General features: G+C 39.8%; 1 long non-coding RNA gene across 1 annotated transcript; it reads right to left on the reverse strand.

Annotated features, from left to right (window-relative positions):
- On the reverse strand, positions 1–26,725 carry LOC123245308. Its single transcript, XR_006506109.1, has 3 exons — positions 26,627–26,725; positions 25,932–25,999; positions 1–348 (listed from the first exon to the last, which is right to left on the reverse strand). It is a non-coding gene; the product is annotated as an uncharacterized LOC123245308 (long non-coding RNA).
- Between the last annotated feature and the right edge of the window lie 112 nt (positions 26,726–26,837).

A 26,837-nucleotide genomic window follows, 5' to 3' on the forward strand; every position in this document is an offset into this window, starting at 1 on the left:
ATGGCACCTAACTCATGCCTGAACATCATCATTTCTTAGGTCCCTTTGGGCTATTCATCTACCTTTGGTGTCCACCTGGCAGTGAACCTACCCCAGTAAACTATTTCAGCAGAAAGGCTAAACTAAGTGGAGAGTAATGAGTGAGCTACAAACCCATCAATGAGTTAAAGAGGACTTTCCCAGTGCAACAGAGAGATGAAAATAGTTTGTTCCAGAGGCCATGAAAAATAGCTAAAGCAGTGCTTTGGAGCACTTAGAGCTTGGTCAGACATCAAAAACACCAAGGTCATCCACTGCATCCTGGGCCATCGCTGGTCATCCATATTTTTGTCTTGTCCCTGGATGAGTCTGGAAGAGAGAGTGAGGCTGAGAACTTATGCAACTCTGGCTTACTTAAATCCAATTCATAGGCAATAGATTCTAGTGATGTCATTGGTCTTCTTCAAAAATGAAGGACAAAACAACATCATTTCTCATGTGATACTTAGTGATACTTAGTTATATGACCAAAGACCTGTCACTTCAACTCTCTGGCTCTCAGTTTCTTCATTTGTAAAATGATGATAGTAATAGTTCACAACATCATTATAAGGAATTAATTTTGTAATCTAAAAAGCACTACATATGGCCTGTTGCTTTACCATTTTACATTGTCCAGAGCTCACAAAGTCTCAGACAAGATACCTGGTGCCTTAACTTGAAATCATCAAAACTTTTTCCCAGGGTGTCAACATCTTAGGACATGAATTTCTTCCAGGGGGTAGAAGTGGAGTATGAATCCTCCCTTCAGAAACCAACATTCTAAACCTTATTTCAGGATCTTGTCACCCAAAGCCCATCCATGATCCCAGACTAAATGCTCTGATTCCTTTACCTATCTTCATGCCCTTCCAGTCAGGGGAGCTTTGTCATTTCTTTCTCTAGTGTCTCAGGGGACCTAGGGTACTCTCCATGGTAATGATTGCTGATGTTACAGGGGTACAGAGATGGATGTCACCAACCTGAGATTGTGACAGCTCTGAGTGAATCAGGTAGAAGGAGCAGAAGCAGGAAAAAGAGCAAGGAAAAGGGAACTGCTTTTGAAAGATGCTTGAAGTTTAGCATTTGGGGTGCATGCTGTAGGAGAGGGATTGCAAATAGACAGAGTAGTGGTGAAAGTTTGAAGGAACTTTTATTTAAGTTCTCCTGAGTCTGCCGCAGGCACTTCCTGGGGCTCTCTCTAAGCCCCCACAAAAAAGTAGGAAGGTGGGAAGGAAAGGAATGTGTGTGGGGAAATGCAGGGGGTGGGGTATAAGCTGAGATTCTTAACCTTTTTTGTGTCATGTGTCCCTTTGGCAGTTTTGGAAAGCCTATACAACTCCTAAAAATGGTTTTAAATTCACAAAATAAACATAGGATTACAAAGGAAACCAATTATATTGAAATTCAGATATCACAACATTAAAAATAAATCAAGTTCTAAACACATGAGTTTGAGGGAGAAAATACACAAAAGCAAGCTTCCATGTACGTTAATAATGGCTGACATTAAGAAGCCAGAAAGCAAGGGATTTACTTTTCATTTATAATTGAGACAGCAAGGTGGTATAGTGGATACTATCCTGGGTATGGAATTAGAAAGAACGGAATTCATATTCAGCCTCATGCACTTGCTAACAACAGCTCTATAACCTTAAGTAAATCCCTTAATCGCTGTCTGCCTCAGTTTCTTCATTTATAAAATGTGGATAATAATAGCACCTACCTCCAAAAGTGATTATGTGGATTAAGTGAGACAAATATTTACAAGTGCTTTATAAATTTTAAAGTACTATGTAAAAAGCCAGCTATTGTTATCATTCACTATTGTTATTTATCTGACTGTATTCATAGACTAGATTTCGCTGCTTTGAGGCATCTTGTGGTTTAACTGGTTGGTTTCCTTCTACCTCTTTTAGTCTTTTAATTGAGGATGAGATTGAGGGATTCCATTTCAAACTGAGCCTAGAGAACCAGCCAAGGAGAGGAGACAAGAGTTCACATTCTGGTTATTTGGGATATAACTCTGGATTTACTGAGACCTCGCTTGTATAGCTGCTCCACATTGAAACTTAAGGTAGCTTTATAAAAATAATCATTTCTATGGCACTTTAAGATTATGTAAGTAAGTAGTAAGACTACTCCCATTTTACAAATGAGGAAACTGAAGAGGTGAAGTAAGTTTCTCATTTCCACATAGCTATTAAGTATTGGAGCTAAAAGTTAAATGAAAATCTTATCCAGTTCCATATCCAGAGTCTTTTCCATTGTAATTCCTTGGTGTATAAAGTCTGCAGTGTTCCCATTAAAGATTGAATTTGAGATAGAGAAGGAAGAGTGAGAAACTATGAGGAGGTGGGAAGAAAAGAGGGTCTTGAGAAGTGAAGCAAGTTGAGTGGAGAAACATGACAGATGGGAATGAAGGGGGGTGAATGGTGACAATACTGAGAATAATGAAATAAAGGGTGGATGTTAAAAAGGACACAGAGAGAGCATATGGTCCAGCCCCCCACTTTTCAAGCCAGTGAAATTGCAAAGCATCTAGGACAGAGGGAGCCTTTTGCCTATGGCAGCATCTTCTATCTGAACTTCTGCCTCCCCAGAATGGTCAGGGAAAGAGAAACAACAGTAACTTCTCTTTTGGTTAGATGGCACCCTAGAGATTCCAAGCCTATCATCAAGGTCAGCTTGGAAATTTTTCAGAGGAATGGTTTGCTATCTGTGCAGTCTCCTTGTTATTATTATTATGATGATGTGAGGATTTGCTATTAGCACTAAAGAATTGGCATTATTGTCTCCCCACAGTCATGCTCCATACAACCCTACAGGCTGTGACTGTCCCAGCATCCCTCTGTATACCTTTTTCCCTGGCACCAAAGAGAAGCCAGATGGCATGGAGGCAAAGTGCCTTCCCCCCTCTGGTGGCTGTCACCCGGAAAAACCCTTTCCACTGTCTTATCATATAAAATTATGAAACCATAGAATTCTACACTTGGATCATCTCATAGACCTTATGGTCCAACTCCTTGCTTTTTACAGTAGAGGAAGCTATCCCAGAGAGGGGAAAGTATTTGCTCAAGGTTAAATAGCCGAGCCTAGAATTGAGGGTTCCTCACACTCAGTTCAGGGCACATTCACCTCTACTATGGAGCCTTGACCTAATGCTTCCCAAGTCTCCATTTATCTCCGTGCAAAAGATATCCTTCTTTGATTTTTGTCTTTAAAATTTTCTCTTTTTCTGTTATCTGCTTTCACAAAGTATATATTTGATTCAGGTAGGAGTATGGAGTGGCATAAGAGGAAAGATAACTTACCCAAAGTAACACAGGTCAAAAATAAGTATACAACAAACATTCATGGGATCATAGTCCTAGAACTAAAAGGGAACTCTAAATCTAACCACCTTATTTTATAGATGAGGAAACGAAAGCCCAAGGAGATCATGAAGGTAATATCAAAGGAGGGATTGAAACTCAGGTTCTCTGACTCCAGAACCAGTGTCTAAGTAACTACCATATACACTGAGCTAGGCACTAGGGGAAATTCAAAGCTTAGATATGACATAGCTCCTACCCTCAAGAACTTTACAGTTTAGTAGATGAGAGAGCTGAAATAATGACTCCAAACCTTTTCCCACTAGAAATTCCATTCCCATTGAATGATACTATATCTTATAAACTGCTGTTTTCAAAGAAGTTATTGGTATCTCATAACCAGAGGACATAAAAATGCAGCAGACACCTTCCCCTAGGACATTTAACATTTAACAAATTCCCATGGAGCACTTGATTTATCCATCTTTTATCCTTTATTTTCACTATATAACCACTTACCATGTATCTCTCCATTGTCCTTTATGTCATTTGCAACTTTTCTTATTTGGTCATTAGAGAGTGTTCCATGATTTGAAGAAATATGGTATCACCAATCGACTGTTAGTATTGAAAAGAAGGGCTTTTATGTCAGGGAATAGCTTAGGATCCTTGAAAGTATACTGTGGTTTTCTAGATATATATAATCCAGCCCATTCTTCTCAGTCTGTTTAATTCTGGGCTCAGTTCCTTAATCATTGGAAATACTTGTGCAATTTATATTTACTTATAAATGAATTAATTTGACTGCCTATAGAACTGCATGCCATAATCTGGCCAATATTCATCTTTCATCCACTTGGTTTTTCCTATATAGATTACAAAGTCTTTCTTGAGTGGCCATGAATCACACTAAGGGGATATTGTAATGCTTTAGGGCTTCCTGCAATCAGCAGTATGTCATTTGCAAACAGGAATAGAAAGAAGACTTACTATCTTTAAGGAAACCTTATTTTCATTTAAGCTCTTTATATGATATCTTCTGTAATGGCAATGAATACTTTTGGCATTTATACATCTTGTTTTATGAATCATTTGATATTATTAACGAGAGGATTAAGATGCATTATACAATGGGACCTTGTGTCAAACTCAAGGGCCCCTGCAGGCTACATATGGATTTAGTTTTAAAATATAATATAACTATGTTTTACTATATTCTTATTTATTATGTTAAATATTTCCCACTGACATTTTAATCTGGCTATGTAGCACTTAGAAGGATTATGGACCACCTAAAAACCCTCGTCTGCATGTTTGACATCACTGATGTAGTTGATAGAAGTTTTTCATTTGTTTCAGTAAAATCTGACTCTTTATGATCCAGTTTTGGGGTTTTCTTGGCAAAGATACTGGGGTAGTTTGCCATTTCCTTCTCCTGCTTATTTTATACATAAGGAAACTGAGGCAATCAGGGTTAAGTGAGTTGCTAACAGTCACATAGCTAGTAAATGTTTGAGGCTGAATTTGATCACAGTTCTTCCTGACTCCAGACCTGGTGTACACTGAATACACTGTAACACCAGTTGCCTTGTAGTTGATAGAAGACCAGTCTTATAATCAGGAAGACCTAGGTTTGGGAAGCAGGAGCCTTATGGGGTCCTATAAATCAATCAATCAACAAATATTTATTAAGCATTTACTATGTGTCAGTCACATACCTAGGTCCCACAGATGCAAAAACAGTTGAGGGGAAAAAAACAACCTTGCCCTCAAGCTATTTATGTCACCTCTGAGGTCCATTCCAGTTCCATCTATGCTCTATGGTGTAAGACACCTGATCTCTCAGTCCCGCCCCCAAGTCCCCCCAACTATCTAAGACCTTAAATCTGTAAGTTAGAGACAAGTTACCAATAACCCTTTGGTAGAAGGCTTTGGGAGTTTTCTATATGAATGAAATAATAGATGTAGAACCTTCCCCTGCCTTCCACTAAAATAAAAAAAAAATCAAAGGATGAGAAAAAAAATCTCTGTGGTCACACTATTTAAGGAATGTCGAATGATTTTAATTTGTACAAGGGAGGCACTTTGTTGGAAGAGAAACCTCCAAGTTCAGTTTTTTTCTCAGGGATGCTTAAGAATATGTGTACAGATCATTCTTAACAATTAAGGAAGGACAAGTGGATTGAGAGCCAAGCCTGAAGATGGGAGGACTTGGGTTCAAATATGGCCTCAGGTACTTCCTGATTGTATGACTCCAGGCAAGTCACTTAATCCTCATTGCTTAGCCCTAACATAGTAGTGTCATAGTAGTATAATAGCAGTATAATATTATAGTAGTATAATACTACATAGTATTGATTCTATGATTATAGGATTCTATAATTCTAGGATTCTAAGATGGAAGGTTAAAAAAAATGAAAGAGGGGCAACCCACATTGCAAAGCCCTTACTGCTCTACTTAGTATTAATTCCCAAGCTGAAGGTAAGAATTTTAAAAAGAGAGAGAGTGAAGGATGTAGTTTCTGGCAAAGGTTTGTCTTTTTGGTCATCTTTTTGTTCACAGCTTAATTTTCTTAAGTGCCCCCTTCTACTTCCTGAAAAGTTGGGGGTAATGTAAAAGCTATTAAGTTGGTTTGGAAAAATCTTGTCAAGTTGTTAACATAATTTATCTGCCTCTTCACTTTCTTCAATTATGCAAGTTGGTTCATGAGCCGTATTTATCTTCATGCTAGGTTTTTTAAAATGTTCATCATTAGTACTATAAGATAGGGTGATCAGGTATCCCATGAAATTATGTTTCTTGCCCTTGATCACATGATGAAATCATTTCTACAAAATCTTTTATTCACCTGTCTTCTGCTTTCGTTTATAGCAATAATTGAGGTTATTCAGCTCCTGATAAGCTTCTTGATGATTGGATAAATATTACTCAATCAGAGGACTAACATTTTAATTTATATGCAGCTTAAAAGCATGTGATTCTTAGTTCCCTCTGTCGCTTTTTCTGTCATTCTGCTACCATCACTTCAGCATTAGAAGGGGCCACAGAGGACCCCCTTGACAACAAAAGTCATTTTGTATTTTTATTTCATGAGTGTAATAGCCAAAAAAAACTTTCACCTATAACCAAACTGCTGCGGCTAAGTCTCTGTGTTTAGTTAGGCTGCTCCTCAGAAAGCAGTCTATTGGCAGTACTAAGCTTGAAGCGTTTCCAGATAGGTGACTATGCCAAAGCTTATACTCCACTCTTTTGAGAACCTAAAGTCTTCTCCATCTCATAATGAAGCATTTAATGACTTTTATGGAGGGTTGTACTGGGTATACTACTAATAACAATCCTTTACATTTGTAATGCATATCAGAGTTTTCAAAATGCTTATATATGTGTTGTTTCATTTGATTCTCATAAGGATGTTTTGAGTTCAACAGAACAGTTATCATAATTTTATTTCACAAGGAGCTTAAGTGGATTTAAGAGTACAGTGATGAATACATAAGATCATAATTAGTGAATGAACTAAGAGCACAAGCCAGATGTCTCTCAGCTCAAAATTCATTCTGATTCATAACCTGTGATCTACAGATCCTGATTTTAGAGGGTTAGAGATGTCCAGCAGGAAACTGGTCCTTAACTCTAAAGAGTAGGCATTCTAGAAAGAAGTCCTAATATGAGGAGTTAAGAAAGAGCATTGAAGAAACTCAGAGAGTGCTTTCTAGCATTCCCAAGATCCCTTTTCTATGCTCTTTGGCATACTTTGTCCCATTACCTTCAAACCTCTACCTCTCCTTTCTTAGCCCAGAGCCTGCTTGTTCTTTCTCCCTACTTTCCAAACAAAATCCTACTTTCCAGATGAGCCAAAATCAAGCATCATGTTTGTTACCTCTCCCACAGACATTTGCATTTTGAACTGAGTATCTGAACTCTTAAGAGGTATCAGCAAATAAATCAGAAGAAATTTCAGAGTAAAGGCAGCTTTTTAAGGCTCCCTGGAAATCTTACCATATAAGCTTATTACTGTAAAAGGACCTAGAGGAGGACCAGTCTCTCAGCTGCACAATGCAAAGCTCCAGCTTGTTCCAACCAGGGAGAAGCACAAAATCATATTACTTTCCCTGTGTGCTGCTGGGGCACTTCCCAAGCTGACTTCCCTCTTCCACTCAACACTCCTCTCTCCACCATCATCGATCAGTGCATGTTTTTGAAGAATAAAATCATTCAACATGCTTTTAAAAACTCATATTTCTCCAAAGCCCTTTCCAAGTTACTTTATTACTTGTTATTTTTAATCATCCTTTGTTTTAGATAATCCACACTAATGCTTCCTTCTGTTAATGCAGATACTGAGCTTCAGGGTGTATTAGGACTTTCTGGGGATTGGGCTAGCAAAGAGTGGGGCCAAAAAGAACCAGAATGGTCACTTTTCCTTCAACATCATAATCCACAGGGAAAATTTAAAAGAGAAAACAGTCTGTCCCTATTAGAGTTGCTTATGGTAAACATTATTTAGTTTCTGCTTTGTTCTAGGATACAAATCTCTTTGTAAAGCATAAAGAAATGTTGGAGGAGGGGGTTTGGAGGGAGACGCAAAGTAGCTATGAGAAAAGGGTTATGCTTGCAAACAATTGCAGTCTCTGCAGGGGGATAAATCACAGCTCATAGAAGCCAGCCTGGGCCTCCAGTTCATGCTCCCCTGAGTCTCTGCCCCTCCCTAGCAGAGCCTGTAGTCACTCAGCTCAGCTGCACTTGGCTACTCCCATTCTTTTGGATTTCCACTGTTACTCTTAGGGAAAAGCTGCTGCCAGGTGAGGCTGCCTAGTGGCTGTTGTAGGTTGTTTGTGAACTAGTTGTAAAGTCCTATGAGATTTAGCAATAAGATTTTCTCCTTCAGTAAATTTTGGATTATGCATTGGTGAAAGTCTGCTTTGTGGTTAATCTGTAGCCAAAATGTGAATTCCTTACTGGCACCCCCATGTAGCCCAGCACCTCCCCTGCCTTATTTGCCTCTGTTCCCCTGCATTTTCATGGATAACAGAGTTAACCATACTTGAACTAGTTATTGTTCAGTTGTGACCAATTTGGGATTTTCTTGGCAAAGGCACTGGAATGGTTTGTCATTTCCTTATCCAGCTCATTTTACAGATGAGGAAAATGAGGCAAACAGAGCTAATTGACTTGTCTGGGAACTCAGGTCTTCTTGACTCCAGACCCAGCATGTTCTATCCAATGGGCCACCTAGTTGCCCTAAGGGCTGCTCAAAACAACCTTATTTTGCTAGTGAACTGAGCAGTCCATTTTCTACCTCTGTGCTTTTTATCCAGGGTGTCTGATTCCTGAAATATGTTCCCTGTTCACCACTGCCTTAGAATTTCTAGCTTCCTATGGAAGCCTTTCCTTTACCCTTCAATTACTAGTGATCTCTTTTTCCTCAGATTATCATGAATATACAGACAGTTCTCACATTTCATAAGTGGACCAGTTCCACAGACCACTATATAAAGCAATTTTTATGTAATGTAAATTTGCCTGAGGACATGCCAGAATCTTAGGGAAGAGGGGGCAGAGATGTCGGGGCTGGACATGGACACAAGCAGAACAAGACAGGAGAGTGACCAGCAATATGAGGAGGCTAGGGACAGACAAGAAGGGGAGTGGAGAGTCTCTTGGCTCTAGAGGTCTCAAGTCAAGCCCCCATCCAGACATGCCAGAATTGGGGATTTCTCCAACATCTGATCTACTTTGGAGGGTTTTTTAGGTTTTTCTTGTTGTTGGGGGTGTGGAGCAGAGGGGCAAGAGTGGGGAGAGAGTGCACAGTACTGTACATTGATGTTAACATAAGTGTTTTTATGGAATGCAAATTTCTTTCAGAATTAGTAAAGTTAAATTTGTCTAATGAGAATTTATGTAAAGCAAGAACTATCTGTTTACATATCATATCCTCTGCCCCATGCTCCTTGAGGACAGAGGCTGGCTTTGACTGGGATTTTTTAGTTGTCTGTTAGGTTGGTTTTGGGTCATTGTTTGTCCAGTGTCTCACAGAGGGTAGATGCATAATAAATGAGAGCTTCCTATCACACCAAGCTTGCTTTGCAAACTCAAGATCTTTGGTTTGATTCTTGTAAATTGTAAAATATACCTACTCTCTCAAATACCCTCTCTGAATGTAACAAAATAACTTTAGACAATTGCCTTTAATTAAAAATGCCCTGGAAATTAAATTTGAATCTTCTTGCTTTTCTCTAGCACTTGGAAATACTGGGAAAATACAGAGGAAAAGAAAACTGTCCAAGTAGGTGAGGGAGATGGTTACAAACACTTGAATCATGCATTGGATCCTGAAAACTAAGTAAACCCAGTATGCTGCCATAGGAAAGCATTAAACTCATTTGGGCTTCTTGGATTGTTCCAGCTTTCCATCTACGCTGGGAATGAGATGTGAAGATTACAGGGATAACTAAGAAAAAAAAAGGACCTCCTAGCAATCACAATGGTAATGCAAGCTTAGGTGCTGATTTCTTTTTTTTTTTTACCCTTAATTTTTGGTGTATTGTCTTATAGGTGGAAGAGTGGTAAGGGTGGGCAATGGGGGTCAAGTGACTTGCCCAGGGTCACACAGCTGGGAAGTGGCTGAGGCTGGGTTTGAACCTAGGACCTCCTGTCTCTAGGCCTGACTCTCACTCCACTGAGCTACCCAGCTACCCTTAGGTGCTGATTTCTGGAGAGCACTGTGTAGAGAAGCTGGAACAAGTACTTGGAATCATTATTACTGGCTTAAATGAAGAATTCAGACTGGGAAGAAGAGTGCATATTTAAAAGGGAGCAGATAGGGATTATAAGAGAAAATAGCATGAGCATCGAAAGCACTAGATTTAGTTGAAGAATCTAGGTTCAAATCCTGTTTCCTCATCTATTAAATGGCTAAAAACCAATGGCATCCGATTCAAATAGAAATGGATTCCTGTAGGCTTAGAAAACCACAAAGTAACATTATCTATGTTGTATCATATTTTTATTTGTTTTGTTAAACATTTCCCAATTACATTTTAAATCCATTTCTGGCCCTCCCTAGAGAGTTTTGCAGGCAGCTTGGGGGCTGCAGCAAGGAGTTTGACACTTCTGGACTAGATGGCTTCTCAGGTTTCTTCCAGTTCTAACTATTCTGAATAAGTAACCTAAGGCAATTCTCCTTTTGGGTTTTACCTTTCTTACCCTTGGAATGGGGAGAATTTTATACAACCTGTTTCTACCTTTTCTCCTGTCTTTGGGTGAGCCTAGATGGTTCATGGGTCTGTAGAGTGCTCTGGGCATCTTAGATACAATCTGTCCAAATTATTATCATAATTATTACTAAGCCCTGGAACATCAGAGTAGAATTTCATCACTATAAACTGAAGAGGAAAATCAATAAGCTCACCCTGGAGCCAAATGCAAATAAGTTCAGCCCTGTGGAGACAGACATTTCCTCTTTCAACTAGCCTGGCATGGGGGCCTAGTTTCCTTGCTGGAACTGGTGGTGCTCTCCTTGGGGAGCAGATCAGGATGGCAAATATGCTCTAGTTAATTGACCTAGAATTTGCCTGCCATTTAGTGAAATACAAAGGTGGCACTATGTCCTCTGCAACTAGCAGAACTACAACCAACAGCCTCTGAGCAGAAAGTCAATATTCACCATCCCAGTGTCAACAAGAGTCAGCCTACCCAATATACCCTATCTCCACATTCCTATATACATACATACCCCTCTGTCTCTATTTCTCTCTAAATCTATCTCTCTGCCTGCCTGTCCCCTCCAAAGGAGTTGGATTTACAATGAAAATGAATAACCCATAGGCCTAAGATAACAGTAAGAGACGAAACAAATGGAAATTGAGCAACAAATACTTTTTCAAATCTTCATTGATGCCCTTTGTTTTTAAATTATATACATTCCAAATATGTCTTTCCTTTTTCGCCACTCAGTAAACATTCCCTTGTAACAAAGATTTTTTTAAATGGTGGATTCCCCCTCCTCAGAGGTCTTCAAGCAGAAGCTGAATGACCTACATTGTAATAGAGATTTTTTTTTTTTTGCGTGTGGGTTAAACGAGATGACTGCTGAAATCCCTTCCAATTCTCAAATTCTGTGATTCTGTGAAGAAAGAGGATTAAAAACAGTTCATCAAAACTAACTGACATGGGACAGCTAGATGGATAGAAAGTGGGTAGAAAGCCAAGCCTGGGGGAGTCAGGTTTTGGGTTCAAATATGACATCAGACACTTCCTAGCAGTGACTGGGCAAATCACTCAACCCCAACAGCCTATCCCATATTGCTCTTCTGCCTTGAAACTAATACTTCATATCATAGATTCTAAGAAGGTAAGAGTAAAAAAAAAATCTAACCTGCATAATGCTTGCATATGACCCCTATTCTTCTGGAAAGGGAAGGAGGTACATTTTCTCAACTCTACTTCAAAGCCAAACTTCTTGGCCATTATTAATTTCATAGGGTTCCATTGTATTTTATTATTCTTTCCTTTTACATTTTAATTATTGGGTGTTACTTCCCTGCCCCTGCTTACCTTACTCTGCATCAGTTCAGATGTCTTTCTAGGTTTCTCTGAACTCTTCATATTTGTTATTTTATGTGAATTTTCATTCATGTGATCAATTCGTTTAGCTATTCCCCAGCACCTGCTTTTTTCTCTTAAGAATCAAAATTTTCAAAAATCGAAAGAAATCCATCCTCCATTTCATTTTTGTTTTCTTGCATATTTATGTATGGAAAAATTTTTATAAAATCATTCTGGGAGAATAAGGGTAGAAAGATGAAGCTAGGGTTCCCTCCAGGTCCAATAATAACATTTCTCCCTGATTTGTGGTATTCTGATTACTTGAAGGATAGTCTCTAGGTGACCATGGAAGAATTTTTAGTGCTATTTTTTGCAATCAGAGGTTTTTGCTCTTATAATCCTGTAGTGATGGGAAGAGTCAAAAATAGGAATAATGGGAGATGGAAGTACATTGAAATATAATTGAAATATAATAAGAAGCTATTCTAAGTTTGTGACATAAAACTTTTGTGGACCTAATTATTTTTAAATATAATGAAATGATTGCAAAGTTGTATTGAATTCTGGGCATGGAATGGGATGGAATGAAGGAAAGAAAGTAGTGAATTTGGAATAGTGTTACTCCCAAGCAGCACTTGATTGCTCAGTTTGGAGCTACTCCTTGGCTTTGCTTCTCAGAGTATCTCTGAGCCCCTGCATTGAGAAAACTCTTTAAAAACTCTGGAACTTAGATTGAACACATCTGATGGAGATTAGGATAACACTTGCCCCTTAGCTTGTCAACAACTTCCTGTCCCTCAGTGTCCCTCAGGCTTCTGTTGGGGTGGCATTAGGCACTTTGTTAAATGAATAGAAAAGCCACATATACTACTTTGGAAATGGTAGGGTCTAGAATTCAGAAGGTTCCTCCCAGATTTCCTGAGGGCTGCCACTCATGAGCTTAAGAATTCCATGAGATGGGCATTGTTAGGCAACACAGAAAACCTTGTCAGATATACAATGGCCTAAAAACTTCATCCAGGGAGACATTCTTGATTAACATGTTTAATTCCACTAACCTAAAAGATAAGAACAAATGTCCTTATATTTATATAGCATTTTAAAGTTTACAAAGTTTTTATTGTCTTATTGGAGCTTTATAACAACCTTGTGAAGTATGTGCTTCAATTACTATCACCATTTTACAAATGAATCCAGGTTAAGTGAGTCATCTATGGTCACACAGCTAGTAATTGTCAGATATGGCGCTTGAAATCTTCCTAACTCCAAATGCAGAATTTCATCCTGACACCTTTTATGATCCCTGAAGATTGCTATTGCTGAAACCCCAAATGTTTCTTTGTCTTAGACATTAACTCCCTTTTTCTCTTCTTCGATCCCAAGCTTTGCTCAAGTTTAACTACAAGGAGAAAAATAACATTTACAAAGTACAAAATAGTAAATGAGAATGCACAGTGTTAATTGACCATTAGAATGGATGGTGCTTATCTTTCTCATTTTAACTTTCATTGTTTAGTTGTTTTCAGTCACATCTGACTCTTTGTGATCCTTTTTGAGGTTTTCTTGGCAAAAATATGGGAATAGTTTGCTTCTCCAGCTCATTTTACAGATGAGGAACTGAGGCAAACGGGGTTAGGTGAGTTGCCCCAGGGTCATACAGCTAGAGTCTGATGCTATTATCTGAACTTCATGGCTTAAGTTCTGGCATTTTCATTAGAAATCTCATCTGAAATTTGGGTCCCAGCCTCAGAGGTTAAATCATTGATTTTAACCAGGAAACATGACACATACATCCCTTTCCTTCCAAGAACTGAACTGGACTACTTGCTCCCAAAATGCTCTGCATAGATGTTTGGCTCTGGTCCTTTCCTAAAGAAGAACCTTTTAACATCCTTTTGCTCCTTCTGGTTAGGTAATAATAATACTAGCTATTAGTTACACTTGCAAAAGAGGTATAACCCAATGTTACCCCACTGACTCTTGTTCTGAAACCATATTTGTTCATAAATTGTTGTGCTATCTTTTGTTTCATTAATTACTCTGTTCTTCTTTCCTCTTGTCCCCTAAGCCCAGAGCTCACCTTTTTGGTTCATAGGATCTAAAACTAGGAGAGACATTAGAGATCATCAAAATCAAACCCCTTATTTTATTAGGTAATTGAGGCAGACCCAAGATTTTAGCCTAGGTCCCTGGTCTAAATCCAGTGCTCTTTCTACTGCTACACCTTGTTGATATATCTGTGTCCTTTTCCCTCTTCCTGCAATGCCAGATAAAGTGATTTTTCTGGCTAGTCTGACTCCAAGTAGGTGCTGAACCAGTCACTATTTTCCTCCAGAGGCCAGTTTATGGGCTGCACTGACCCTCTTCATGGTGTTTACTCTCAAAAACACAATTCCAATAAAGTAAAGATTCTCTTCTCTCATCCCCAATTTCCAATTATCTACACACAGCCAAGTGGCAGCCGCTTCATTATAATTCTATAATAGCCATATAGAATTCCTATAAATTTGCTATTAATTTTTAACCACTGGATCTTTCTCTTAGAAAGTGTAACATAAATTAGGAATCTATAGATGACTGTCAATTTAAGTGTGTGTGTGTGTGTGTGTGTGTGTGTGTGTGTGTGTGTACATGTGTGCCTGTATTTGGAAGAATAAATTCAGTATGTCAAGAGGGATGGTGGAAATCTTAATAAAATCATTCTTGCAGATGAAAATAAGATAGTGAGTTTAGGGTTCCCTCCAGCTCTAGTGCTAATGCTTCTTCCTAATTTGTGGTGAGCTAGTGGCAGCAGTGAGAATGATTGGGAAAGATCTTGCTCATAAATGAGAATGGCTTTCTGCATTGGGTTCTCCAATTAAGAAGTGCCTTCCCACTTCATCTCTCCTTCCTCCTGCTGGGTGGTAATTTACAAACCTGGCTTCCGAGTGTAATCTTCCTGCATTGTGCTATTCCAGGGTGCTGCCTGAATTGCAACACAGACCAGATCTATAAAAGGCACTTCAGAGGAAATGGCAAACATGCAGGCATACCCTAGCAAGTGAGCATCCAGGTGCCAAGCAGAGAAATTATCCTGCTTTTCAGGAGATGCTAATGAGGCAAATTGGGAGAGGACTAGGCTGAGCCAGAACCAGAAGAGCCCCAGGCACAAGAGGCCATGGAAGACAGAGAAAGGAGATCCAGGGAGCAGTTTGCTTCACTTGAGGAACCTGGAATCACTATCTTCTACTCCAGGAAGCAGAGAGAAAAAGGCAAGACTACAAAAAATATGAGAAGAGCAGCTATAAAGAGGACTAGCTAAAGAAGAACATTAAGCATCTAAGGAAAAGCCAAGATAGGAGAGGACCCATTCAATCAATAAATATTTATAAAGCACCAACATTGGGGATACAAAGAATAGCAAAAGATAATTCTTGCTTTCAAGGAGATCACAGTATATTGGAGGAGACAATATACCAGTAACACGGTTCAAACAAAGTATATGGGGGTGGGGCTATATAATCAATAGAGGGAAGGTAATAGAATTAAAGGTGATTAGGAAAGGCTGTGTGTATAGAAGATATGGTTTTGGCCAGGACTAGAAGGAGGCAGTGGGGCAGAGATGAAGAAGAAGAGCATTCTAGGCTTGGGGGACAGCTAGTGAAAATGCCTGAAATTAAGAGATATAGTGAGGAGAACCTGAGTCTTGTTTGAGGAAAAGTAATCAGGCTAGTGCCATTGGATCATTCAGGATGTTTAGGGGAAGGGGGAAGTTAAGAAGATGGGAAAGGCAAGGGCTTCACATAATTGGATTTGAATGCCAAAGAGAGGATTTTATATTGGATTTTGGAGATGATAAGGAACCACTAGAGTTTACTGAGTAGAGGAGGGGGTAACATGGTCAGACCTATAACTTATGAAGATCACTTTGGCTGGGGATGAGCCAAGGAGACCAATCAGCAGGCTCTTGTAATAATCCAGGTGTGAGATGATAAGGCCCTATACCAGGGTTTCAGAGGAAAAAAGGGGGCTTATGCAATATGTGTTACAAAGGTAAAATCTACAGGCCTTGGCAACAAACTAGACAGAGGGAAGAAGAGGGAGAATGAAGAGCTGAGCATGACACCTAGGTTCAAACCTGGGTGACTGGGGCAAAAGTAAGGAGGATGATAGAACCCTTTTGTGCCATGGAGAGAAGAAGGGATGGGATGACATAGATGACATAGAGCATACTACTAGCTGATCAGTATTGCCAATCAGTAAAACCATTTACACTTTGGTTGGTATGACCAGAGCTGTCCCTAGTTCTGAATGGCAGTCCTGATTCTAGCTCTTCTAAATCTAGGCTGCCAAACAGGTTTTAGCAATGGGTGCCGAATTCAGTCGACCCTCCCAGCCCAGTTTCAATATCTCCTTTGACTCCAGGAGATTAGGCGGCAGCAGCAGTGAGAAATTAGGCCACAGAATGATTTGAAGGTTCCCATGTTTGATCTATAGCAGAGCTGGCTCCTTGCATCTCTGCTTCTCCTGAGTTTGGTGACCTGAGAGAATTAAAGCTGCCTTAAATACAGTCTCTTGTCAGCTGTATATTAATCAACCAGGAATCAAATGTCATAGCATCTCAGGGAAGTAAGCAAAGGAACAGAAGGCTCCCCTTGTTCTAATGCTGCAGCCCTCAGCAGGAAGACAAGCAGGGAAAAGCTAAGAGCAGCACAGAGCCCCTAGCTTGCTGCCAAATTTCTCCAAACCTCCTTGCCAGTGTATTCTCAGAAACCTCATGCCTTGGAAAGTGAGAGTCATTTTCTGTGCCACACAACACTGGACCCTGATGCCAGTTTAGAGTAAGTTAGATGCTATTTTTTTTAAAATGCACCCACCAACTAGCTGCCTCCTTAAAAAAACCATGGAAAATCAAATCTGTGGTATCCATTTAGCCAATACACAGCAACTTGTAAAGCTACATTGGTGTATACCGAGTTGTTGGATAGTTAGCTTGTATTTAGGAGGTTAACTGGAAGCATCCCAAGTGACCTTACCTAGGCCCTCCCTATTCTAACTCATCTCTAGAGGTTCTTAAACTTTTTCTGACATGGACCCCATTAGCAATCTAGTGAAACCTATGGACACCTTGGAATATATTTTTAAATAAACTAAAACTCATGGGATTTAAAAAGGAAAACAATTGTATTGATTTCCATTTGTCAATTTTTTAAGTTCATAGACACAAGGTTAAGAATCTTCACCTCCCTATATATATATATATATGTATATATACACACATACACACACCTGCTAAACATCTCCCTTGTGAATCAGCTTCCTCAAACTAAGAAGAGGTCCTTTATATCCTCATATTTTGACACTGAATATATATCAGAGGTAATGAAGTTTAATGCTTAATATCTGCACCTTGTCTTACTGGCAGACAAGTTTGCCTCTCACCACTAAAGAAGGTACAATTCCAGGAACATATCCATCCTTCAGTAAGGGGTTAATTGGAGAAACTCTTCTCCTAGGCTTCCTCCCTGTCCAGTCTCCCCATCTGTTGTCTATAGCATTAGCTCAAGCTGCCCAACCTTGATGCTCCTGACTCTCCAGGGTGGTGTGCTTTGCCTGGGCAACATAGTCATTCTGGGACTTTGGGTCAGGATCCTAATGAGCTTTTAATGAGCTGTTGCTGTGGCTTCAGGGGACACAAAAAGGTAGGGAAGAACACAATGCCAGTCCCCTTGTGTTCTATATTTTGGAGACCTCAAGTTCCTTGTTAACAGCGTAAGTGCTAGGATGGAAGCTGCAGAAAGTTTTCTTAGCCAGAGATTCTCTTTTAACTCCTGAGATTCAGCCTTCATACCTTCTCTGTGCCCAAGATCTCCCTTACCTATTGCTATTTCTCACTGTGGTACAATTATATCCTATATTCTCTCTTCCTTTTTATGATTATACATGTACAAAAGAAAGGGAATATCAGTTCACCACCCTTTTACTATATTCACCATCCCTATGACTCCCTAGTCAAAACATCCTGCCTGGGTCTCCACTCTCTACTTAGCATGATGCCTGGCATGTAATAAAGAACAGAATAAATGTTTCTTTTTTTTTTCTTTACTTCATTCATTCAAAAGACATTAGTTTCTAACTTGTAAAGAAAAGTTTTATAGGAACTTATAGAAAAAGAGGTAGCACCAGAAAGATTCCAGTACTGGTTTTAAGAACAAGATGCAGGGAAAACAAAGATAGGTATTGGAAAGAGTCTTGTTCCATCTTTTTTAAGCTATCTATTGACATGATGACAATTGAGGTTCCCTTTCTGTTTGTTCATGAAATGATGATGCTGATCCCAGTCAAAGAGCCTTTTTTCTTAGGAGTTTGCAAAATTCATCCATCTTAGAAGCTAATCTGTGTGCTCAGTTTCTCCTTGCAGTCCTTTCTAATCCTGACACTTCTTCACAACTGCCCCAATGGGAAGGACCATATTAAATTATCATTTAGTCAACATTTTAGTCATTCTCTTTGAGGCATTTTTCAGGCTAGCTCAGAAGTAAGTGTTCTAAATGCAGGGGCTTCTGCTAACTTCCTAAGAGACAATGTTTTGTGTTGGGGGCAGAAGGAAGGGGAAGAGAGACTTATCCTACAAACCTCCGTAAGTGATAGACCAATAAAATCCAACTTATCTTCCTTCCTCAAGGTCTCCCTTGTAACTGTCCTCAGGTTTCCTCCCTTTAAATCAAATTAAGACAGGCAAGATTGGAGTTGGCAGAAGGAAGAATTTCTTGACTTCCAGGGTGATAAAACACTGGAATGGACTCCCAAGAGGAATCAGTCTCTTTCCCTGGAGATCTTCAAGAACAGAATATATAACTCTGTCACAAGTAGCTTAGACTTGCTTAAAGAGCTGGACAATTTGATCTTGAAGCCCTACCCTTCTCAAGACCTCTTCTAAGTCTATGATGCAATAAGAGGGAATATAGTAATGCAAAAAAATATTGACTTTAATATTTAGAGGGCCTAGGATTCAGGTCTATAGCTGATTCTTTCTGTGGCGCCTTAAGTAAGTCACTTCAACCTCTGGGCCTGTTTCCTTATTTGTAAATTGAAGATGGATGCTCAAATTAGATGATTTTGAAGGTCCCTTCTGTTTCCAAATTCTGAGTTTCTACAAATTCTTTCTAATTTCTGCCACTTTCCTCATTTCTTATTCTCCTATCCTCACCTCACTGGAGCAAATATATGTGTCCATACCAATCCCAGGAGTACTAAAGGTCAAATATGAGCTATTAATTTTAAATCACTTCTTCCCATCCAAATGTAGTAGGATGCAATGCTGAAAAACTAAAACCTCACACAGCTGGATGAAGTCAATGGTTACGAGTAAATAAGCCAACCTTCCCTATGCCCAGCACTTCTGTCAGGGCCCCTTAGTCCTGACAGACAGGGGTAACTACAATGCCTGCCTAGTATGGGCATAAACAAAGACCAATGTCTATACCTGCATTGGAGAATCCACCATTTAGGCTCATTTCATTTGTGATCCAGCCAGAAATTAGACATAGCTTTACAACTGAACAAATAAATATATTGGTCATTCAGGACTTCCCTCAGTCCTTTCCTTTTCAAATCTCTCTCTCAAGACAAGACACTTCATCAGCCAATTGGTGGTTTTGATGCTGGGGCAAAAATGAGAAACAAATACACTTCTTGAAAAAGACCTGTTAATCGCCTTTGTGCATAGGAAGATGGGATCATGAAGGCCAAAAAGCCATAAAACTGTATACAATGGGCAGCTGGGTAGCTCAGTGGAGTGAGAGTCAGGCCTAGAGATGGGAGGTCCTAGGTTCAAATCTGGCCTCAGCCACTTCCCAGCTGTGTGACCCTGGGCAAGTCACTTGACCCCCATTGCCCACCCTTACCAATCTTCCACCTATGAGACAATACACCGAAGTACAAGGGTTTAAAAAACAAACAAACAAAAAAAACTGTATACAATCCAATCACAGTTCCTATTTCTGTTTATGGCTCAGTCCTACAGATTTCTCCCAACCTCTTGTCTAATGAGAAAGAAAGAGATCATGATCATTACAAGGAAAACTGAAAAGTAGCTAGATTAAATAAATACCTTATCTATTGTAAATGATAGCAAACCTGACAAAGTTAGTTTGAAGTTAATGACATTTAAGGACACTGTTTAGTAGTAAAAGACAAACAGTGATAAGAATTGGCACAAGGTAGGAAGCAGGAATACCTTGAGAAAAGAGTACTACGTGTCAGGAAACTCAAATTATCCAGACTCTGCTGCTAACTTCCTAATTTGGGGTAAGTCTCTTTTCCTCTCTATGCCTCAGTTTCTTTATATACAAAAAGAGTATTCTATTACTTATCCTTTCAAGAAATATTTGAGATAACAGTGCATGATACATAGTAGATGTTTAATAAAAATGCTTGTTCCCCTTCCTTTGTTCTCCTTCCCATCCCAATAGTTAATATGTTATAAGAAACTAATGAGATAATATATTTGGAAAAACCATTTTAAAGGGTTAAAAAGGGGGCAGCTGGGTAGCTCAGTGGATTGAGAGCCAGTCCTAGAGACGGGAGGTCCTAGGTTCAAATCCGGCCTCAGACACTTCCCAGCTGTGCGACCTTGGGCAAGTCACTTGACCCCCATTGCCTACCCTTACCACTCTTCCACCAAGGAACTAATACACAGAAGTTAAGGGTTTAAAAATATTTTTAAAAAGGGTTAAAAAACATAAAGTAAAAAAATATCATTCCTGTGGCAAAAAGGCACATTCAAATCAATCTTGTGGGCAAAACCTAAGACATGACAGGGGATTGAGGGAGAAAGATATGGGATCCAACCATCTGGTAACTTCCTACTTTAATTATTTTTATTTCTTACAAGATAGTAAGCTCTGTTTTTTCTACTCAAGGACTGCAAATGCTTTCAACACCATGGGGCAAGGCCCAAGTTGATCCGCCCTATTTTCAGTAGTAATATAATTCTTTCATAGCATTCAGCTCTTAGCCTCAGAAATTTCAAGCATCTGGTATAGAATTAAATTTTTAGAGCATAACTGGGGGGAAATCTGCCCTGGCCTTCGTTTCTCCTGTCGTGTCATCTTGTGTGGATTTGGGGCTAAGCACCCTGAACTGAAGCTTCAAAGGAGCTAAAGGAAAGACATGACTGATTGTTTTACCAGTATCTGGCAGGCCAGATGCTCTCTGTGCCTGGAACCAATCTTTTTGGTTGCAATAGGAGGCCACTGAAAAATTTCAAGGCCAGAAAATGCCCAGCTTTAGATACTTCTTTTACTTTGAATCAAATTCTCTTCCCTTCTATGAAAAAAGAGAAGAGAGAAATCCTGAGGATTCCTTTAAAATAAATAACAATGAGGAACAGTGCTGAGAATTTTTAAAAAGTCTATGTAAATCTAGCACCCCCTCTCTCCAAAAGCTCAGCTGGTCTACAGTCCCATAGGGGCGAGGTGCTTGCAAAGGAAAGATGTGCTTATTACTGCAACCCTGTGCAACTTCTGCCTTTGCTCATATATCTCACATGTGCCCTTTGCTTTCAGTCTCCCTATATTTATTATGTTTAATTTTGCTGGGACGTGGTTGTAAGTGAGAAGGATAGACCTGAATCTGTGAGGCTGGCAAACAGCTCTTAATTAAACAGATAAATAAAATTATTTTTCACTTTTGCTGCAGTCTTCACTGGGACTGGAGGGCTTGCTCTAATGGGTGAACAGGGTTCTCTTTATGCTAACTGATCTTTGTACTTTTTCAAGAATCTCTTGGTCATTTCTGGTGGGGTTCCAGGATTTGAAGCAACCTCATTTTCCCCCTTATTATACTTTCAATAGCAAAAAGTAACATTTAGTTAAGCATGCTTGAGCCCTCTATAATAGTCCTCCAGTTTTAACTCAGATAAAGAGGTCACCATTTACCTGTATCTAGTCTTTATTTTTTTCTGTATGTCCTCTCCATCACATTTGGTCTTTCTATTACCCATTCCTCTGCTTTGATTATAAGACTCAGGAGTGGGAAGTATCCTCCCCAGAAACTTAATCATGTAGCTTTCAAAGACTGAAAAGAAAGCTATCATCTCCAACCTAATGCTCCTTTCAATGACTATAATATATCTTTTCTAAGAGGGTGCAGAAGTTCTGTCCCAGCTATAGACCTAGCTCTCTAACTTTTAGGAAATAGGGATACATTTACTTAGAAATCATCAAGTAAGTTCTCCTAGTTGATTAACAAAGAAGACTTTCCATTGTTCTATGTTGCCATCTCTATTCTCTATTCCATTTTCTCTTCCATGTTAGTCCAAGGATCTTCTTCCTACCTCTTTTTCTGCCCTTATAGAGACACATGTGTACCCATTGTAGATTATTCTTCTGGAGTTGCTTCCTTTTGTACTTGACTTTCATAGCTTACTACTTTGGTCCTTTGTATACAGCTGACCCCCATATTCTTCTTGGAATCTTGGCCAAGTAAATATCCTGGAGTGGGTTACAGGGGTATCAAAGACACCATTGAAAGCATGAAGCTGGATATATTTATAGAATGTAGTAGTGTTTAGATCAGTTGAGCAGCCTGAAACTGGTGAAGTCATCCCTCGTCCTGAGTTGACTTTAGGTAGGTCAGCCTATTTCTTAGCAGGTGTTCTTGGTGAGACACTTCAAAGGAGAAATGGAGATAAAAAGTGGAAGGGGAGTGAGGGAGAACAAGGCTGAGCTCTGAAACTAGAACAAAGGCTTCGTTTTAGTTTTGGATGAATCCTTTCTCCCTCCATAGTAGATAGCTGTGCTGAGAGTATGGTCAGTGTAGCCACAGTCATGTGCTAAGTTCATGGAAATGGGGAATACTCCTAAAACTGGAAATTTAAAAATAAGTACATTAACTTAGTCTGAAACCTGTTTTTCAATTAATAGAACTAACGTACCAAGAATGGAAACTAACTGTTAAGAGGTATGCCAAGAATGCAATCTTGCCACAAGCTCAAGAATACTTGGGCATGACCCAGCTAGGAAGCTTCCCTAGTCTTGAACAGTAATGTAAAAACCACTACTGAGCCATAAAACTTCAAATGAGCTTTTATTTTGTACTGTTCTTGGGCCCTCCAAGGGGCTAGTCTGGGTTGGAAAAAATAGTTTGGGTGTCCCGAAGGTAAGCTGACAAGCTCAACTCGCTCCTACAACTTTTCTTTATATCACTGATAGAAATTTCCATAAATGCATTTTATAGAGGCTCTGAATTGCCCAGTGCAACTCAGACTATGTAATTTTTTATCAGTTACATGACCAAGCAAGGACAAGCACTCTGGCTTCCAAATTTATACTAGCCTCTTTCCAAGTAAATGGACCCAAGAAAGATAATAAGTTAGTAGACCCAAGAAAAGTAAAGTACTAAGCAGGCATCCTTTCTTGGAGGGTAAGACCCACCTAGTAGGAAGGACCCTGTTCAGAGAAAGTGAACAGGACATGAGAAATTAGTGAAGATCATGAATATCTCAAAAGCTGTGGAACCATCAGAGTCTTTGGAGATGTCTCCCTTGCTAGATATTTATAGTGGTGCCCAGGAGCATAGAAATAATTACAACTCAGTTCTTACCTCCCTAACAAGGCCCCTTTCAGATTCAGGGTGAATGGGATATTTTTTCCTTAGCTTTTTTTTAAGCAGCAAATATTAATACGAGATTGACAGCTTTTACCAACTAATAGCTTCTCTTCCCCTCAGTAGCAGATACCAGAAATATTGACTTCCTCCACTCATGACTCCACTGCCACCCACTCTGGCTCATGAAGGCAACCTCTAGGGAGGAAAGAGGTTGCTCAGTCTCTTTGGAGGCACCAATAACTACTTATTAACGACTCCCAAGAGTACATCCAGAGTGGGACCTGTGAGATCTGGAGAACCTTATGCTACTATTGCATTTGCCTCCTGAGACCACTCTTCTCCCATCTCCCCTACTCCCACTACCAGCTGTTGGAAGGGAAGGATAAGACTTTTGCTTTCAATGTTTTTTTATGGGTACAGCAATAACATCCCAATTTGGATTTCTGCATATCTCATTTCAGAATGAGACATCTTAGAGTCTCTTCCAGGAATCACTTTTCTCCCAACTGTCCCATTCCTACCCCCAACCTCTACTGCCAATAAGAATATTAAGCTCTTAGAGAACCCAGCCTTTTGTCATACCTAGATTTTTATCTCCAAATCTTATAGCAAGAACAGTATTGAATTTGGAGTCAGAAGAAGTCAGTTTCAAGTCTTAGACATAAAACATTGATCAAGTTGCTTCTCTTTGGGCCTCATTTTTCTCAACTGTAAAACTAGGAGGTAATATGAAGTGATCTCTGGTCCTTTTCAGGTCTAATTTTTGTAATTATGACACTAACACAGTGCTTTTGCTCATAGTAATGGCTTAGGAAATGTGAAGTGAATGGAATCGAAGTTAGAAACAGCCAGAGCTTGTAGCATCCTGAAACTTAAAACCTGGTGTCTATTCTTACACTCCCAGTGCCTCTTCTTCAGAAAATAATATGAACAGAGGTCTGTGCTACTTTACATTCTGGGGCCCTCTCTAGGTTTCATTCATTTAGGGTAACTTGTGGAACCCAGAAGGGCCTCTCTCTTACAGAAACTTGAAAGACAGATGCTTTACTTAACTTTTTCTGAATATTTTATGCTTTTGTTACTTTCTCCATAAAGCCTTTCCAAGTTACCAGGATTGAATATTTTTCTTCTTCCTCAAATTTCCCTAGAGCTTTGAGTCTGGATCTCTCCTTTTCCATCACAGTCTACCTTACACTATATTTATCTGTGCACATATTGAACCCTCAAGCCCAGATGACTTGTACAAGGTCACACAGCCAACATGTTGCAGAGGTGGGTCTTAAATGATGGTTCTCCTGGCTCTCTACTACAAGTTGCTTTTTAAAAACTGAATTGGTACCTTCGAGCTATTACTATAAGGTAGGTGTTTACACAATATTCCATGTTTATCAGGAAAGATTTCTTGATAGACAAGGGATTTAAAGGATGAAGATATTAAGTTATCTCTGAGGTCCTTTTTGGTTATAAGACTTTACTGATTTTTTTTAAGAGGGAAACCACTTGGCTCCTCTAGGGCAAGAGCAAAAATCATGAGGAAGAGGGCAATAACAGGGCTGTGGGCAGGCAAAACTGAATTCATAAAAGCCCTCTAGTGCCACAGGCCAGGAAAATGCAACGACAAGAGATATATATTAGTTATCTTCCAACTCATAATTGTGCTATCATCATCATCTAAACAATCCCTCCAGTGTCTGAGGGAAGGGTATTTCTGGTCCTTTTGCAAATTCTGGCTTTGTAAAACTCTATACCCACAATTTATGCCCCTGGTCCTAATAAAAGTGATTATTATAAAAAAACCACTGTACTAAGAGGTAGAAGATCCAGCTTTTAGTCCCATTCTACCATTTTCTACCTAGGTAAGCTCGAGACATATAGTTCCATTCTCTGCTTTTACACTAAATCAGAGCTCCAAAACATGACTTTTAAGGTTATGGGGAAAAGGGGAAGGAATGGAAGCTCAGAGGAACACTTAGATTACCAGCTAGAAGAGGATTAAACTGCACTACTTTAAGGAAGGGAGATATCAAAAATTGGTACCTGAATTGTTTAGACTCTTCCTTACTCCATATAGGCATGAACTTAAAGCTTTAGAAAAATCACCCCTTCTAGTCACAGTTTGTCTTCCAGCTGCTGGTAAAGATGACAATCACCTTAAACTCTGCCAAGTTCAAGGAAGGTCAACTGAGAACAGGGAGTACCCTTTGTATTTCTGTAATTCTTCATCTATATATGGGCAGGCAGAAATGAAGAGACAGGTACCTGGCTGATATGGCATGTGCCTAGTTTTGTTCAGTGCTGCTTTATATGAAACCAGATAAATAATGTGCGTTTCTTTACATATGCCAATATGAGGGGAGAAGTACTGATGGAGATGGTGTAGCTTGCACATTCTGTGTACGTGTGCCTGCCCAGGTGCTACTCCACATGATGTATGTCCCAGAGAGGCTATGCACACCTACCTGATGTGTTCAGGTGAAGATGGACTGGAATGTGGCCAAATTTACATGTTCATCCAGATTTTGTGCATCTGAGGAGTTGAGGCAGTGTAGTTATTAGGTGGTATATACACATGTATGCATGGCCTACCCTATATTCTTTCACAGATTAGAACTTGAGATATAGGGAGAGGAAGGAAGCACAGCCAGAGGGTTTGGTTGGATTTCCAAGCTCTGAATAGCCTAGAGAAGCTTTTAACCGTGAGGAAGCCTTTGCGTAGGTGCCCTCATTACATCACTGAAACTCCCTGTCACTGGGCTGGTTTCCCTTAATATAGTTGCTATCTGAGCACCCAGGGCCAATCGCCTCCCTACCCGCAAAGCCAGTGTAGTGTCTCCCCATGAGGAGAACCAGCGCCAGGACCAAGGGGGATTTTTAAATATCAAAAATTTTAAATCCAGAAGCAGCTGGGGTTCCACTGGGAAAAACGGAGGGAGAACAGGGAGGAGACTAAGAAGAAAGGGTGTGAGAACTGGCTGCAAAAGAACTCCGGCAGACAAAGGGTTAAGTGTGGGATCAGCTGTTGTGCTGTCATTCTGGATTCTCTTCCTTTTATACGGGGCTCTGTTTGATGTTGGAGTACGCCAGGGACTCCCCCTCCCACCGCTAGCCTTACACAGACACGCGCGCCGCGCACACACTCGCACTCTGTGCCTACCGGCCTCGGATGGCTCCAAAGTGATATTCGTTTTCTCTCTCACTCTCTGTGTGTGTGTCTCTCCGTGTGTTGGTCTCTCCCCGTCTATGTCTCTCCTTGTCTGTGTCTGTATCTCTCCTCCTTCACCCTCTCCCTCTCGTCTTCCCTCTCCATCTCCCTTTCGCTTTCCATCATTCCCCGCCCTGGCTGGGGGAGAACCCGGCAGAGGCAC

The sequence above is a fragment of the Gracilinanus agilis genome, chromosome 4 (assembly GCF_016433145.1).
Source record: "Gracilinanus agilis isolate LMUSP501 chromosome 4, AgileGrace, whole genome shotgun sequence".
NCBI classification, from domain to species: domain Eukaryota; kingdom Metazoa; phylum Chordata; class Mammalia; order Didelphimorphia; family Didelphidae; genus Gracilinanus; species Gracilinanus agilis.